We start from the raw sequence: 16,867 nt of genomic DNA on the forward strand, positions 1-16,867 counted from the left end.
CACACACTCCCCTCTGGCCCTAAATCCTCCCCCTTTCTCGCATCCCTGGTCCAGCCCCCCAGATCCTCAGAAGAGGCTGCCGGACTTCCCTCAGTCGATCAGACCTGCCTCATACAGCGTCTCATGGCATCCTTTATCACACGTGTCAGAGCTACAAATTAGCATTTATTTCTTTGTTTATTTGATTGACATTCACTTCCCCGACTAGAATGTAAATTCCACAGGGCGGAGATTCTGTCTTTTTTCTCACTAGAGTATTAGGGCATTCACGGGATTCAAAAAATCCACTGGATGATTAAATAGTGAACAGATGTCAACCTCTTGTCGACAGTTTTGACATATTTGGGGGGAGGTGGGGTGAAAGGGTAAAAGGAAAAAAAACAAAAGGAAATCCCCCAGATTCAAGGTTTTTCTTCCCAAAGTGATGAGTAGACCTCTTCCACCTCAATATGATTCCTGGGTTCAGGCCTCAAGGGAGAGTTAGAGAACCTTCTAGAATTGGCTCCTGCTTGATATCATCCGGCCAATCCACAAGCATTAACTGAGCATCTTCTACATAGTAGATGCTGCCAGGATGTAAAAAGAATGTGGTCCAATCTTTGCCTTCACAGAGCTCCAACTTGACAAGAAACCAGCCTATCAATATAGCCCACAGGGAAACCCCAGGCTTTGGAAACAGGCAAACCGGGGTTTGCAACCTGGTGCTACGGTGTGACTTGGGAAAACCTCTGAGGATTAGTTTTTCCTCCCTAAATACAGGTAATGCCTAGGGCTGTTTGGAAGTTAAATGAGGCATGGTACACAGGGTCTCAGTGCACATCCGCTCTGGCATCATGACTGGCCCAAGCGGCACCTGTTATGTGAATCGAGAGAGTGTTTTAGGCTAGGTGACCCAGAAACCCTTTACCAAAGAGAAGGGCTTGTGTCAGACAAGAGGGAAGAGGGTGGCATGCATTCGTGCAGTTTTCCTGGCTGCTCACGGTCTGAGCCTCCTGAGTATTTTGGGGAATTCCCACTTCGTAGGTCTCGAGGGCAGGCAAGCCACTACCTGCCACAAAGCCCGGCCGCTTGCTCTCCTAGACTCCTCGGCTCCAAGGTGCAGGCAAAAGACAGAAGCTCTGCCAACCGGAAGCTCCAACTGGGACTTTGAATCTGGAGCAGGTCACAGAGAAGCAGGGGCAGGTTAGATTTCATTTCTGCAGTGCTGGCGGCGGAGCCAGCAGCGGCCTCTAGTGTTTGGAGGAGGAAATGTCAGCCTCAGTGCCTGCTGGGAGGGGACCTCTCTGCAGGGGGTGGAGGCGGGAGGGGTCTATTAGGCAGGCTGTCCTGTGCCCTGACCTTGACTATGGTGCTGTCTGGTCAGCTTCCCTTGGTACCTACCTGTTTGTGGAGACTTGTTTGTTGGCCCTCGCATCGATTCTGTGTGCTACTCAATCTCTCTCCAACTGTGTGTGTTTGTGTGCGTGTGTGTGGTTTTTCTTCTTTTTTTTTTTTTTCACTTTGTCAGAGTTCCTTTCCGCTGTTTACAAGAGTCCTGACTGGTCTTGGTGTAAGAGGAAGGAAGAGGTTAGGGTGGGTCACTCCAAATTTTCCAAATCTATCTTTCTTCTTCTTCCTTCTGTTATCTTAACAGACATTTGTCTAGCACCTGCCATGTACGTGGTATTATATTAAACAGAGGTTTAAATGCCAGTGCTGTACTCAAGGAGATGAAAATCGACATCGACAAACCACAGCTGACGGAAATGACGTGGAACATATCTAGCAGACAAAGGGTTAATTTCCTTCATTTACAAAGAATTCCAACAAATTATTAAGAAAAGACAAACAATGTAATTTTTTAAATGGGCAAAGGGCACAGACAAGACAGTTCCCAGAAGAGGACATACTGGTCTTTAAATACATGAAAAGATGCTCAATCTCATTCATAACAAGGGAATTATAAAGAAAAGGTACAACAAAGTACTTTGTTTCTCTTAGATGATTGACAAGGATCAAAGAGTTTAACACATTGTATGGGCAAGGCTGTGGGCACAGGCATTCTCCCACGCTGGCAGTGGGAGGGTAATTTGTTATAAATTCTAAAGAGAGCAATATGAGATGTATCAGAATTAATATTGCATAGCCTTTGACCCAGTGATTCCAATTCTAATAATTTATGGTTGTACATGTGTGCAAAGAGGTAGGTACAAGGGTTGCAGCATTCTTTTCCATGGCAAAGGAGTGCACATGACCTAAACACCCATTAATAGCAGACTTGTTAAATAAGCCATGGTGTGCTATACAATGGAATATTACGTTCTCATCAAAAAGAATGAGGCATATTTATTTGTATTGGTATGGACCATCTTATAGATTTATTAAGTGAAAACAAGGTGTAGAAGGAAGTGTATCTAAATATGTATACATACATTAATATATACATAGATGTCTCTGGAAAGAAACACTAACAAAAAAGTTAACATTGGTGGCTGCCAAGAGGGGAACAAATGAAGGGGATTTATTTTCGCTGTGTTGACTTATTTTTGCTGTTTGTAAATCCCCCTGGTACCTTTTGAATTCTGATGCAGGTGTATGTAATAAGTGTTCAAATACATGCATATTTTTTTTAAATCTAGTTGGGGAAATAGGATATTGGTAGAAAGCTAAGTGTGACCATACCAAGCAGTCCATGCCAAGTGCTAAACGCGTGGTAGAGGAAGACAGTAGGTGTCAGGAGAATCTAGAGGAGGGAGCGCTCTGCAGGGCTGGATGGATTCTGGGCGACTGTGACCTAAGCTGACAGAAGTGGAAATATTGAGACGAACAGGTGGCAGGGGTGTTCCAGAAGGAGGGAATCGTGAGAAGGCAGCTTTGCAGGCAGGCGTGTTCCTGACACATCAGAGGCGAGGGAATAAACGTGTTGGGTGGAATTCAAGCTTGGGAATCTGTCTCTTGTGTCTGCCTGCAGGAGGGAATGGTACCCGGGCTTTAGAAGCATCAGGGATGAAAGCGTTCCCCTGCACTGAGGGAGTCCCCAGGGGCCAGGCTGGGTGGCGCTCCCAGCTGCTCTATGGAGGTTTGGGTTGCCGCCTCCCCAAACCCACACCCAGTCCAACCTAGGCCTGCCAGTGCCTGCCAGTAGGGTTACCAGCTGGGAGGCCTCGCGGGTTCTGAAAGGAGGTGGCCATGCACCTGCTCAGGGTGGGCTGGCTGAGACAGCAAACAGGAGGGAGCCTGGCCACCTCTCTGGATGCCTAGCCATCCTGGCAGGTAAAGACCTCACCTCTCTCTTGGCCCTCCCTTCTGGTGGCTCCCAAGCCCTCGCCTCATCTCCTATGATGTCGGGGGGAGGGGACCTTTCAAGAAGGCACTGACAGCCCCCAAACCTGGCCCCAAAGACACCTCTGCCCTTGTTCAGCCCCAGAAGCTGGGTCCCTGCACCCCCATGCATGCCCTCCACCACAGTGCCTGGGCAAGGGAGTGTCAAGCATTATCCCCTCCCTGCCTTTGAGGCACCTGAGTCACTGTCTGGGCATTGGGAACCTGACAGCCCCAGAGGAGGTGACGTCTGGAGGGGTGCTTGGAACTTCCGTGGGCAGGAGGAGAGGGCATCTGAGGAAGGGGAGGGCAGCAGCATAACTTTGGCCCAGGCGGACCTGGGTTTGAATCCTGACTCCTCCATTTACTAGTGAGTAACCTGGGCAAGTCATCTAATTCTGTGAGCCTCAGTCTCCACATCCATAGAATAGGCGTTCATTCAACAAGTCAATTCAACAAATATTGAGTGTCTTATACGTGTCGGGCACCCTTGAGGGTGCTGAGTGGAGCAGGCGCTGTTCCCACGAGCTTCCACCCAGGAGGTATAACGGTATTGACCTCAGGACTAAACAAGATAATATGGATACAGGGCCAGTTCACAGCAGATGCTCAATAAGTGACAGCAATTTCTTGGGCTTCGAAGGGCTCCCAAAAGAACCCCTGTTCCCTCCCCAAGTTTGAAACCAGTTGAGAGAGAAAAAGACATGAGAGTCAAATAGAGACTTGAAAGTCAGCCATTTTAGTAGGAAAAAGTGGATTTGAGGATATAGCTGAATTGTTCAGCCAAAATGAGCTTCTAAATACTCCCTCTGAATTACGTTCCCTCCCCAACGACCACACAGACACATACGCACAATGCAGGCGTCTCTCCTCCCAGGCCAGAGCTTCCTCTGTAAGCTTCAAGCCTCAAAGAGCAGTTGAGAATATTTACTATCTCTGGGCAAACAATTACAATACAGAAGGAGGGAACTGCTATGCTCTGCATGCCCATTTTCTTCTCTAAACCATCCTGTTGCTTCCACTCCATCCTCTACTCACGACAAAATAATCATTGGGACAAAAGTGACAGGGACAGGTGAGGGGGACCAGACGTCACTCCATTTCCAGTTTCACCCACCGCAGGCCCTGAATGGCATCCGGGTGCTAGGCCTAGGTGAGGTGTGTGTTTGATTTGCCTGCTTTCTCTGATATCCATTATCCCATCTTCCCTGCCTGCTCTGTGTCTCATGGACTGCACCTCCTTTTTCCTAGCCACCGCCCCCGCCCACCGCCCCTGCCAACTAGCTTCTCTGTAGATTCAGACAAGGTGAGCCACTGGTGGGAGATTGGGTGGGAGGAAGGGAGAAGTCAGGTGGCACCTCAGGCAGTGATTGTGTCTCCTCCATGGCTCTGAATCCTGCCAAATGTCCCTCCCTCCCTGGTCCCTCTTGCACTCTCTGGGTAGCTCTGCTGTGGCTCCAGCTCCCACCTAGTGTTCCAGCTCCTAGGTTCTGGCATCACCATCTCATCCCTTGGCTGGGGATGGAGGTGGGGTGGGGATTCCTCTAGTTCCAACACCTGCAGTGGTTAAGCCACCCCTCCAGCCCAACAGGGGCTACGGAAAGTCCATATACAAGGGTTTTAGGGGCGGCCATCTGGTTGGAAGTGGAGGCTTGAAGCTGTGCTTGCATAACACACGGCATAGGATTGAAGAGATGTCAATTGTCTTTATCAAAAAGTAGTGAGTGCTGATGGAGATTCCTTGGAGGTAAGCACCCTGTCCCAAGGCATTCCTCCATTGTTGCTGCCACTGTGCCACTGTTCTGCCTTAATGCCAGCTTCTGGACTCTCTACACCCATACCTGCTGCCTGAAGAAGACAAACTCCAGATCTGTAGGATGGGCGAGTGAGCACCTGCTATGTCAGGCTGCTCTAAGGCACCACTTCAGACCCTCCTGGCCTCACCAGGCGCATGTTGCAGGCCTGTGCAGCGGGGACCAACTTCACACACAAGCAGCTTAACAAGCACCTCATCTCCAGGGTCCAGGGTTTCCCTATTGACCCTGCAGCCCAAATGTGTGCAGCCCGGAAGTGCAGGGGAGTTCATGCTCGCTGGGGTGAAGGTTTAACCAATAGAAGGATGGAGCCAGTGAATAAATTCCCCCACCCTCAACTCCGCTCCTACCCCCTCACCCAAGAAATGGTTCTGAGATGCCATTTATTTGGCTGCGTCTTCTTTAGGGCGAATTCCCCCTCCTTCTCTGCTTTACTCCCCTTGGCCCCCATTCTGCTCCCTGGAATTGTACTCTTTAATGAACTCTGAAATGAGATCTGCTTTCTGGGGAACCCAGGCCGAGACATCAGCCTTCCTATCTCTCTCTCTCTCTCTCCCTTTTTTTTTAATTCTCTGATTTTTTTTTAAAGATTGTCACCTGAGCTAACATCTGTTGCCAATCTTCTTTCTTTTCCTTCTTCTTCTTTTCCCCAAACCCCCCGTACTTAGTTGTATATTCCAGCTGTACATCCTTCTGGTTGTGCCATGTGGGGTGCCACTGCAGCATGGCTTGATGAGCGGTGCCACGGTGATGCCTAGGATCCGAACCAGCAAACCCTGGGCCACCAAAGCAGAGCGCGCAAACTTAACCTCTCAGCCATGGGGCTGGCCCCTTATCTCTCTCATGAAGAAGCCCTCCTCCCATAGTTTTTCCCAAGAGAAAAAGACAGTTGTGAGACCATAAGTCCACAGCACTTTATTTAGGACAGACATGCAGGATTCCCCTAATATTCATCGCCCTCCTCTTCTTCTCCCTCCCCCTCCACACTATCCATGCCCACCTCCTCGTAATCCTTCTCCAGAGCAGCCATGTCCTCCCGGGCCTCGGAGAACTCACCCTCCTCCATGCCCTCACCCACGTACCAGTGCACAAACGCCCTCTTGGCATACATCAGGTCGAACTTGTGGTCCAGGCGGGCCCAGGCCTCGGCGATGGCAGTGGTGTTGCTCAGCATGCACACGGCACGCTGCACCTTGGCCAGGTCACCCCCGGGCACCACAGTGGGTGGCTAGTAGTTGATACCAACCTTGAAGCCCGTGGGGCACCAGTCCACGAACTGAATACTGCGCTTGGTCTTGATGGCAGCGATGGCGGCATTGACATCTTTGGGTACCACGTCTCCACGGTACAGCAGGCAGCAGGCCATGTACTTGCCATGACGGGGATCACACTTCACCATCTGGTTGGCAGGCTCGAAGCAGGCATTGGTGATCTCTGCCACTGACAGCTGCTCGTGGTAGGCCTTCTCTGCAGAGATGACTGGCGCATAGGTGGCCAGGGGGAAGTGGATGCGAGGGTAGGGCACCAGGTTGGTCTGGAACTCTGTCAGGTCCACGTTGAGGGCCCCGTCAAAGCGCAGGGAAGCTGTGATGGAGGAGACAATTTGGCCGATGAGGCGGTTGAGGTTGGTGTAGGTCGGGCGCTCGATGTCCAAGTTGCGACGGCAGATGTCATAGATGGCTTCATTGTCCACCATGAAGGCACGGTCTGAGTGCTCCAGGGTGGTGTGGGTGGTCAGGATGGAGTTGTAGGGCTCGACCACGGCTGTGGAAATCTGGGGGGCTGGGTAGATAGAGAACTCCAGCTTGGATTTCTTGCCATAGTCGACAGAGAGCCGCTCCATGAGGAGGGAGGTGAAGCCAGAGCCAGTGCCCTCTCCGAAGCTGTGGAAAATGAGGAATCCTTGGAGTCCTGTGCACTGGTCAGCCTAGAAAGTGAAGGCAAAGAGAAACGTGGGACGTGAAGCACAGCTGACAAACAGGAAAGAGCCAGCTTGTACTGTTTCAAATTCCCCCAAAAGTTTCATAAAATCCTTGGAAGACTTTTTCCCAACAGTACAAAACAGATCCTCATAGGGAGGGCCCACTCTCTCTCCTCCTTGTCCCTCTTCCTCTCTAAAACCTTCTGAGGCCTCTAACAGGCAGCTCTCTTGAATCTTCTCATTTAGTCGTTCTTGTCATCATAACTTGCCAACTCCATGCAGCTTCATACTCGTGGCCCCTGATTTAACTTCAGATGTTTCTAAAGGGTTTGTCCACTAAGATCAACCATCCAGGAACCTGATCCCCATCCTCGGTGGAGGCCAAAGTCGATCACAGAGCCTTGGGCTGGCTTTGTTTGCATCCCTGTTTTTCACAGGGTCTTCTGCCCACATTCCTACAATACAAGTTGCTATTTTGGGAATGCCTATGGACCCCCATGGCTTCACCAGGCAGCCCATGGACGTGTTTGTCCTGGGGGCCACTCTGCCCAGCGTTATAGGAGATAAAGAGGAAACTCAGCTCCAGCCTGGAGCCTCTTCCTTGCCTCCCCTCCCCACTAGTCCTGATCCTGCATGCTTAAGACTTGTCCAGGAGGCTCTCCCAAAGGCTGATTGCTGCCCTCCTCCCATCTGGTCTCCAGACCACTTTACAAATCCAGATTCCCCCTTCCCCACCCCTCAGTCCTTCTCTTACCAGCTTCCGAATTCGGCCCAACACTAGGTCGATGAGCTCCTTTCCAATAGTGTAGTGGCCTCGGGCATAGTTATTGGCTGCATCCTCCTTGCCAGTGATGAGCTGCTCTGGATGGAAGAGCTGGCGGTACGTGCCTGTCCGAACCTCATCTGCAATGGGAGGAGTTTTAGGGCCCCCTCTCCTTTCAGCCTGGCTCTTTGGGCCCCAGGGTACCCAGAAGGGGTGGGGTCACCAGGTCCCAAGTCCTGCCCTGGAGGAGCCCCATTCAGGTTACTGCTATTGCCCTTTACTTTAAGTGTTCTTCAATAAAAAAGAAAGAGATGTGGAGTGATTTTGAGACTCTGGAGCTGAGTGACAGTGGCTCTGAAGATCTGGAGTTCTAATTGGCTGTAGCAACTGGGAACCCCAAACTCCAGTGCTCTCATTATGGAGAAGGACTTGCTGTGGTCCCCGGGAGGAGGCCATGGCAGGGACTGATCATCACTTACCAATCACGGTGGGCTCCAGATCCACAAACACTGCCCGGGGCACATGTTTTCCAGCCCCAGTTTCACTAAAGAAGGTGTTGAAAGAGTCGTCCCCTCCCCCGATGGTCTTGTCGCTGGGCATCTGCCCATCTGGCTGGATCCCATGTTCCAAGCAGTAGAGCTCCCAGCAGGCATTGCCGATCTGCACGCCGGCCTGCCCCACGTGGACTGAGATGCACTCACGCTGAGTGGGCAAAGGGCAGAGAATACCCTTAGCATATCATGCCTGGACACGAATCCTGGCTTCCTTCGTTGAGCAGTTCTCTGGCTGAGGGCAAAGTTTCCTGGACCCTGGTCCCCCTGCCCCACCTTCTATGTTTAAGCATTTACTAGTGCTTTGAGGACCGACAGGCATTGCCTCCGGGGGCTGAGCCAAAACCCCAAGGGAAGCAGAAGATGTGGGCAGTTCTAAGATTATAGAGTCTTGCTCAGTGACTAAGCATCTTGAGGAATGTTAAGGGGGTCAAACGAGTCTGGCAGAGCACGATAGTCAACCCACTCATGTTCAGAAAGAAATTAGGGGCCGTTGTTGAGGGAAGCAAGATCCTAGTCAGGCTTCAGGGGTCAGAGGAAAGGAAGAGGTTTAGAAAGCAGAAAGAACTCTAGATTCACGTTACAGCTACAGTGCCAGTGAGGAAGGGAAGAGCGGGCCGGAATGAACGTTCTTTCCTCTCTTGAGGGTGCGTGGTTCTGGAGCAGAGTGGGCCTGGGGGGAAAGTTCTTCCCCACATGATTCGAGGCTGGTAGTAAACAACTCTTGGGCCCTGAAGCAGAACTGGGATAACCTGTTTGGTCCTAGAAAAGAGAAAGGTCAGTGCCCTTCCTGGGGAGTCCCATGGGCATCAAGAAGGCTTGACCCTCTTGCTTCATTAAACATTTATTGAGCCTCTACATCTGCCAAACACCGTGCTGACACTAAGGATACAGAACCCTTGCCACCAGTCCCTGACCTCAGGAAGCTCACTGTCTAGGGAAGAGACGGCTGCATATGTTAACAGATGCGATAGTGTGGCAAGTGGGAATACCAGGGTGTGTCTCCCAGGTCTGCTTGAGAAGTAATTACCGCAGACTAAAAACAAAACGAGTACATCCATCAAATTTCCCCAAACTTGAAGTCTTAATCATGTGGAGGGCATGGAGAAATGGGAACTCATACTGCTGGTAGAAGCCTAAAATGATGCATCTCTTTTGGAAAGTAATTCAGCAATATCTAGGAAAGCTGAAGATGCTCTTGCTCTAGAGAATTCTCACAGGTAAACAAGAAAACAGGTACGAGAACAGTCACAGCACCATAGCAACCGAAGGCAACTGAACGTCCTTCAACAGGAGAAAATGGATAAAGAATGATTCAGAAGTGGAAATGGGTGAACTATAAGAATCTCGCCAAGAAAAAATTCTTACCCGGAAAAAAAGCAAATTAAGAAGAAGCGTACAATATGATACCTTACATCTTTAACTTGTAAATCAATACTATGCATCATTTACAGACAAATTTATATATTCACTGTAAATTCTTGTAATGTGTGCATATTACAAAAATAAAGAAAGCAAGGGAAAATATTAACACCAAATTTGGAATAATGGTTTGCTCTGGTAGTGGAGGGAGGTGAACGCCAGTAGAGAGGGATTCTGTTTCTTAAGCTGAGTAGCAGGTGTTCATGGTCTTATTCTTTATACCTTTTTTGCATGTCTGAAATATTTCCTAATTTTTTCATGAGGATGCGCTCCCCATAAATTTGACACTTCACTGACTTTTTAAATATGACACAGGGGTTTTGACTTCTTATGATTTTGAGATGACAGGGATTAATCCATAAATTGTGTGTAACCAGCCTCATTACTTCTCCACTTGCCTTGAGCAAGAGTCTTACCCTCTCTGTGGGCGGCCTCCCCTGTGAAATGGGCGATAAAAAGAGCTCCCTCCTAGAATTACGATTCGGATTAAATGAAAGAATGCCCGCAAATTGTCCTGCTCGTTGCATGACACATACTAGGATGAGCCATACGTGTGGGGTCCTCTTCCTAATTTTCCAACCCCAATCCCTGGTGTCACGTAAGAGAAGGTAATGAATTAAGCTGGGAGGGATTTAGGGACACAAGGACTCCAGAGATCCCTAGGTCCGGGAGGGAAGGCTGACTCGGCTCACCGGTCACCTGATGAGTCCAGCGCCGGTTGCTGCCCCTCAGAGCCTGCCCAGATCTCTGCAGACAGATCTACAAAGCCAGACACCACCCTGCCCGCCACCACACAAGGCATCTCTGACCTCTCGGGTATGCCTGAGCTGCTGGAAAATTCTGTGGGGCAGCAGGTTTGGGGCAAAGAGCTCAGCCCCTGGAATTACACAGACTCGGCCTCAGACCCCCATCCCTCTCTGACCTCAGACAAGTTACTTCACCTCAGCTGCTCTAGCCACCTTTTCTTGACTGTGAAAATAGGATAATCTCGTAGTCGGCAGGCTTTGTCTCAATGGTGTTTAGTTCCTACACGTTAATTAGGTGCCAGGCACTGTGCTGAGGCCTCACATACACCATCTCATTTAATCTTCACAACGATCCCCTTAGATAGGTGCTTCTGTTACCCCATTTTACAGATGAGGAAATGGACTCTCAGAGAGGTTAAGCAACTAGCTCAAGGTCAGGAGCAAGACTAGGAATATTCAGAGTGGGGACAGCCTGCCTCCAACCATGCTCTTAACTGCTCTTCTGTCCTGCCTGGTGGGGAGATGGGTAAAAGATGTTGAATAAGCCCCCCACCCCCACCCCACACAGCCAGGTCCCCATAAATGGGAGCACCCTCCCTCTCCTTCCTCCTCCTCCCTCTCCCCACTGATATGTTTCCCAAACAAGAGGTCAAAGGTGAGCAGATGGGCAAGGCTGTGAGACATGTCCCCACAGCTGGGAGGTGGGACCCGAAGCCAACAGTGAATCTGCCGGGGCCCCTGGTTTGTAGGAAAGTGCTTGCACTTTCTGCTCCAGTCCTGCTCACCCCATACTTCCTACCCCTAAATTCAGAACCTTTGGCAGCCCTCCTCCTGGCTACCATTGCCCTCTCCCTCTCCATGCCCTGCGCACGCCCCCACATGCCAGCACACCTGGCAGACGATGCTCACATCTGGAAGTCTCTTCCCCTCTCCTCTTCCTTACCTTCCCACACACTGGAGCCCCATGAACTCTGAGACTCCCAAGAGTCCCTCATACCACCCACCTGGCCCACTGGGACCCTCACTTGCATGCTCAGCCCCCACCCCTACTCACCATGCTGCCTGGCTGGGGTCTGGCTGGGGTCTGCTGCTTGGTGGGAAGCAGGGAAGGGTCTGTGAGAGGCTGGGAGCCACCAGCCTCTTTATAGTCTCTGGTCGGCTCTCAGTAGGGGAATGTTGTTAGAATCGTCCCCGGGAGGGCAGACCTGTTGACTTGGTTACCCCGCAGCAGGCAAGCACTGGGCCCCGGCCCCAAACAGGGAGACAGGTGGGGTGGGCAGAGGAGGGGCTCAGCTGGTAACCCCACACAGGTATCCAGGCCCCTGGGTGCATGGTGTCTGTTGCTCAATCATACAATCCCATTTCCTGGTGGCAAAGCCAGGTCCTCACAAGTGGGAGGGGATTTAAAAGTCAAGGCCCCTTTCCCCTTGCCCCAGCTCCAGCACCGCGCCCCCCTTCCCCCCCCCCCCGCCCCCCCATTGGTGAGGACTAGAAGGGGAGTGGGGATGGGGCTAAGAAGAGTCTGCAGTGAACCAGGAATGAGGAGTCCTAGGGCAAGAGACCAAGGCTCAGGGCCTTCTGGGTGGGAACTCAGAATATCCTAGAACATAGGGAGCTAGGGCTCTCTGCTAGCTGGGTCTCCAGCACTTGACCTTTTTTTTGCCTCAGTTTTCTCATCTGTAGAATGGGGAGAGGTAGTGTTGTGAGGATCAAAGAAGATCAACTTTCTTCAGTGCGTTGTCTAGAATTGCTGTTCTTCTCCATGGGGAAGCAGGACGACGAGCAGGAGCCCGGGACTATTCGCAAGTGTCTCTCCTTAATCCAGTGCAAGTCCTTGCTGGTCTGGCCCGGACTGGTTTCCCCACAGAGGGAGTCTCCCTATGGCCCTAGGCAAAGTTATGAAATAAAAATGATAATCACGGGGCCGGCCTGGTGGTGTAGCAGTTAGGTTCAAGCACTCGCTTTGATGGTCCGGGGTCTGCCCGTTGGGATCCTGGGCATGGACCTCGTGTACTGCTTATCAAGCCGGGCTGTGGCAGGTACCCCACATATAAAACAGAGGAAGATGGGCACGGATGTTCGCTCATGGCCAATCTTCCTCAAAAAAAAATTGTTAGTCACATTTGTATCCTGCTTTGTAGTTCTTAAGGCGGTGTCCCTCCTTATCTCCTTTGAGTCCCTCAATAACTTTGTGAGGTAGGCAAGGCAGGGCCTCCATTCCCACGGTAAAGAAAAGGAAATTGAAGCATCTCGTGTCTTACTCAAGGCCCCATGGAGGTTAATGAGTGGTGGAATTAAGATTCATCTGGGACTCGGTCTCAGTGCTGCTCCTCTTTCCACGTGGCAGAGTTTTTCCTGTCTCTTGTCCTCCCATGTCTTCATTTCCTTCCTTCCAGTCTTAAATTCCAAGGTCAGTGGTCATCACTCTCTTGCACACCTCTCAACTCCCTGGCCTCCCTCCGGCTTCAGTATTCTTGTTTGACTCAACCGCAACCCTTGTCAAATCGATTTCTTCACCACCTCTGAGCCTGCTCTGACCCAGCTAAGCAGTAGCTGTAGAAAAATCCAGAACCATGCTGACTGATCTGACTTCAAATCCATGACCACTGACCTCAAATGGACCCTAATGCTGCCCGGAAAACATACTCCCTCTCTCTGGCCACTTCCAGATAGCAACCACGACCAGGAATACGGTTGCCAGATTTAGCAAATGAAACAATTTTATCTGGCAACCCTATCCAGGAAGTGGTTACTAAGGTGACATTTCAGTCACTGTGGCAAATTGGGGAGGAGGGGGGCGAATTATATTGAGGTAGCTGCTTTCTCAGAGCGCTTCTCATCACAATGCTCCAAGGAGTGACCCAGCAGATCACGATAGTTAACTCTGGTTTTGGCTGTGGACTGAAGTCTTCTCTCTCCACCTGGAACCAAGAGGCCAAGATCCCCAGAGCAAAGACACAGCCAACCAACACTGCAAAGTAAGGAAGCCCAGCCTCTTAGTGGGCTGATTCGTGAAGCCGTAGACCTCAGGAATTATCATCCTGAAGGATTATTAGCCAGATGGAGAGATCTGGGGCCCGGAGGGCCCCCGGACCCAAAACTCTTTTGTCCAGAACTTCAACTTCTCCCAGCTGGTCTTTGAAGTTGGGCGTCTCAGAGTCAGCCTGGGGATCGCCAACTCTGGAAAGAAAATTACCCTAAAGGCAAGTGGGATGAGGGGTGTTATGTAAAACAGAGTAAAGACACTGAGATTTTATAAGCCTATTCAGGTATCTAAATTATAAAACAAGAGGCAGTCAATACTCTGAATTCCTTCAACGAATATTTTTTGAGTGTCTGCTATGCGCTAAGCACAGTTCCGGGCACGAGGGATCCATGGAGGACAAAAGAGTTTGTACTCTTAAGGAGCTTAGATTTTCATGGGGCAGACAGATCATGAGTAAATCAAAAAGACAGTTTCCGATAGCAATAAACACATGAAGAAAACAAAACAGGATAATGGCACAGAAAGGGAAGGGGGGAAGCTCCTGAGGGGAAGCAGCTCTCTAAGAAGGTGACATTTGAACTGGGACTGAATGACAAGGAGTCAGCAATGGCAAGATCTGGACACCAGTGCTCCAGGCAGAGAGCACAGCAAATGCAAAGGTTCCTAGGGAGGAGCGAGCCCCGTGCATTTAAGGAAACTGAGGGAGGGAGGAGGGGAACTATAAAAGATGAGATCACAGAGGCAAGGGAGCCTTGGAAGCAGAATGGCTTTGTTGCGCATGCAATGGGAGGGTTGTAAGCAAGCATCATTGCCTACTTTGTTTTAAAGAGATCATTGCAGCTGCTGTGTGGAGGATGCATTATAGGGGTTCAAGAGCAGAAGCAGGAAGCTGGTTGGGAGGCTACTGCAGGCATCCAGAAATGAGGGTCTGGGAGAGTGGACCAGAGGGGAGATGGTGGGAACCGGCTGGGTTTGAAATAAAGTGGTAGGACATGTGAATATAGGTGTGCAGACCTCCCCAACAGCCTTATGTACCCCCTGCCTCCACTGCTTCTTAGCTGGCAGGGTCCTGATTTTGCTTAATTATCCACCTTTCCACTTGCTCAAGGAAGATGGCCTTTCCCCACACCTAGAGGTGAGGTCTAAACTACAGAATAGTCTAAATCGTCCATGGACATTTCATTCCCTCCTTCTGGTGACTGGTTCAGTCACGGGGCTAGCGAGATATAAGGGGAAGTCTGCAAGGGTGCTTTAAGGAAAGGTTTTTCTCCCTGATAAAATGAGAGATGAAAGGAAACCGCTGTTTCCTGCCTTAGGACAGTGTCATATGAAAACACGACTCTTGGAGCTGCTGCAGCCATCTTGTGATCATAAGGGAAGACATCACCAGCCCACTGAGGATGCCAGAGCAGAAAGCTGGAAATACCAGAATTATTGGTGACATCACTGGATCAACCCTGGAACCACCCTATACTCAGATTTCTTGTGGGATAACAAATATCCTCATTGTTTAAGTCGATATTAATTAGGCTTTCCATTATATGCAGCCAAAAAATTCTAACTAATAAAAGACAGGGAGGAGAAAGGAAAGGAGGAATTCATGATGACCCTAGGTTTTTAACTTAATCACGGGTGGAAGGTGATGTTGTTTTCTTAGACTTGGAAGCAACAGAAGTGGGTTTGGCAGGGAGTGAGGTGAGGGTAGGGTATTGAGAGTTCTACTTTGAATGGTTGTTTGAGATGTCTGATAGGCTTTCAAGTAACCATGTCAAGAAGGCAAATAGTCTGAAGTTCAGAGGAGAGGTCCAAAATGGAGACATAAATTTGAGAGTCATCTGTATATAGATAATATTTCTTTCTTTTTATTCTATTCTTTCATTATGGTTTGGGAATGTATAGATTCTAGCTGTATCCCATTTTGAATACCCCTCAAAATGTTACAATAACTTTTTATTAAGGACATTTAGAAATATACCCCAAATTAGAGATTATTATTTTTATGGGGTTAATAAAACCCCATATACTCCACTCACCATCAACAATTGCTCCTTTGGGAAGAGAAACACAGGAAGAAAAGGGAGACCCTGAGCCTAAGCCTGGGGGAACAGCCTTTAGAGGTAAGCCATCAAAGACCATGAATGAGTGGCCAGGACAAAAACCAGGAGAGGGAGGTGTCATCCAAGCCAAGAAGAAAGTGTTTCAAGGAGGAAGGAAGTATCAACTATGACAAACACTGCTGAGAGGCTGAGAAAAACAGAGAGATGTGACCTTTAGCTTTGGCAAGATGGAGGTCACTAGAGACATTGTCAAGAGCATCTCAGTGGAGCGTGTGAACCAAGCTGGCATGGACCATGGGGGAGAAGAGAAAACATGGAGAAATCCCTTTGGAAAGATTGTGCTGTGAGAAGGAGGACAGCTGGGAGATGCTCCAGCCTGAAAAAATGGAAGGACGTGCACTAAGGCTCAGCTCCACTCTTCCAGATGGAATCGGTGGCGACATTTTCAACTTTGAGGACTTTGCTGCACTGCTCCAAGATGGAGGCGAGACTCTAGGAAGGGGTTAGAAAAGATGGGGATAACAATGGGCAGGGGAAGAGGGAGAGAGAGCCAAAGAGAGAGTGGCCAACTGGAGACCCAGGTAGGGTATATGGATTGAGCCATGATTCAATAAGAGTGAAGAAGTGCCTGGCATCATCTTCTAGATTCTGTACCTGTATGTGAATGTCTACAAGTTTTCAGTCTGGTAATATGGACCATCACCTACATACCCACCCACAGCTTATGGCCCTAATTCAGAGGATCTGTATACATCCTGAGGAGATACATAGACACTCACAGTCATGTGTACATGTGAGTGAGCATGCATGCACGGGCACACACAATCAGAAACAGAATCTGTAGTCCACTAATACGCCTTAGGCATTTCTCCCTGCACCCTTGTCTTCTCCATTTTCCCTTCCAGAAGGCCTGCTCAGGGGTTGTAAGCTCCCTGCTACAGGGGCCAATGTGTAACATGGGTTGAGCAGATGATATTAAATGGCAACAGACAGTCGTCTTCTGTGTCAGGGAAACAGAGTGATGAGATTGGGTGAACTGGAGCAGCTCGTCGCCCATGCTAAGAGGGTACCCACCACCGAGCTCCATTTGTTGCCATAGTGCTGCTGTAACAAATTGTTACAAACTTAGTAGCTTAAAACAACACGAATTTATTATCTTATAGTTCTGGAGATCAGAAATCCAGCATAGGTCTTATGGGGATTGCAATATTCTGATTTATAAGAAAAATATATATTTGTTTATTTAGATGACCAAAATAATGTTTCTCATATATATTTGGTCTTGGTCCAGGGTTCCTGGCTCACAG

At 49.5% G+C, this 16,867-nt stretch overlaps 1 pseudogene; it reads right to left on the minus strand.

Moving 5' to 3' along the window:
* Positions 1–6,057: 6,057 nt before the first annotated feature.
* On the minus strand, positions 6,058–8,415 carry LOC124229462 (tubulin alpha-1D chain-like; annotated as a pseudogene).
* Between the last annotated feature and the right edge of the window lie 8,452 nt (positions 8,416–16,867).

This window comes from Equus quagga, chromosome 17 (genome assembly GCF_021613505.1).
Source record: "Equus quagga isolate Etosha38 chromosome 17, UCLA_HA_Equagga_1.0, whole genome shotgun sequence".
NCBI lineage: Eukaryota > Metazoa > Chordata > Mammalia > Perissodactyla > Equidae > Equus > Equus quagga.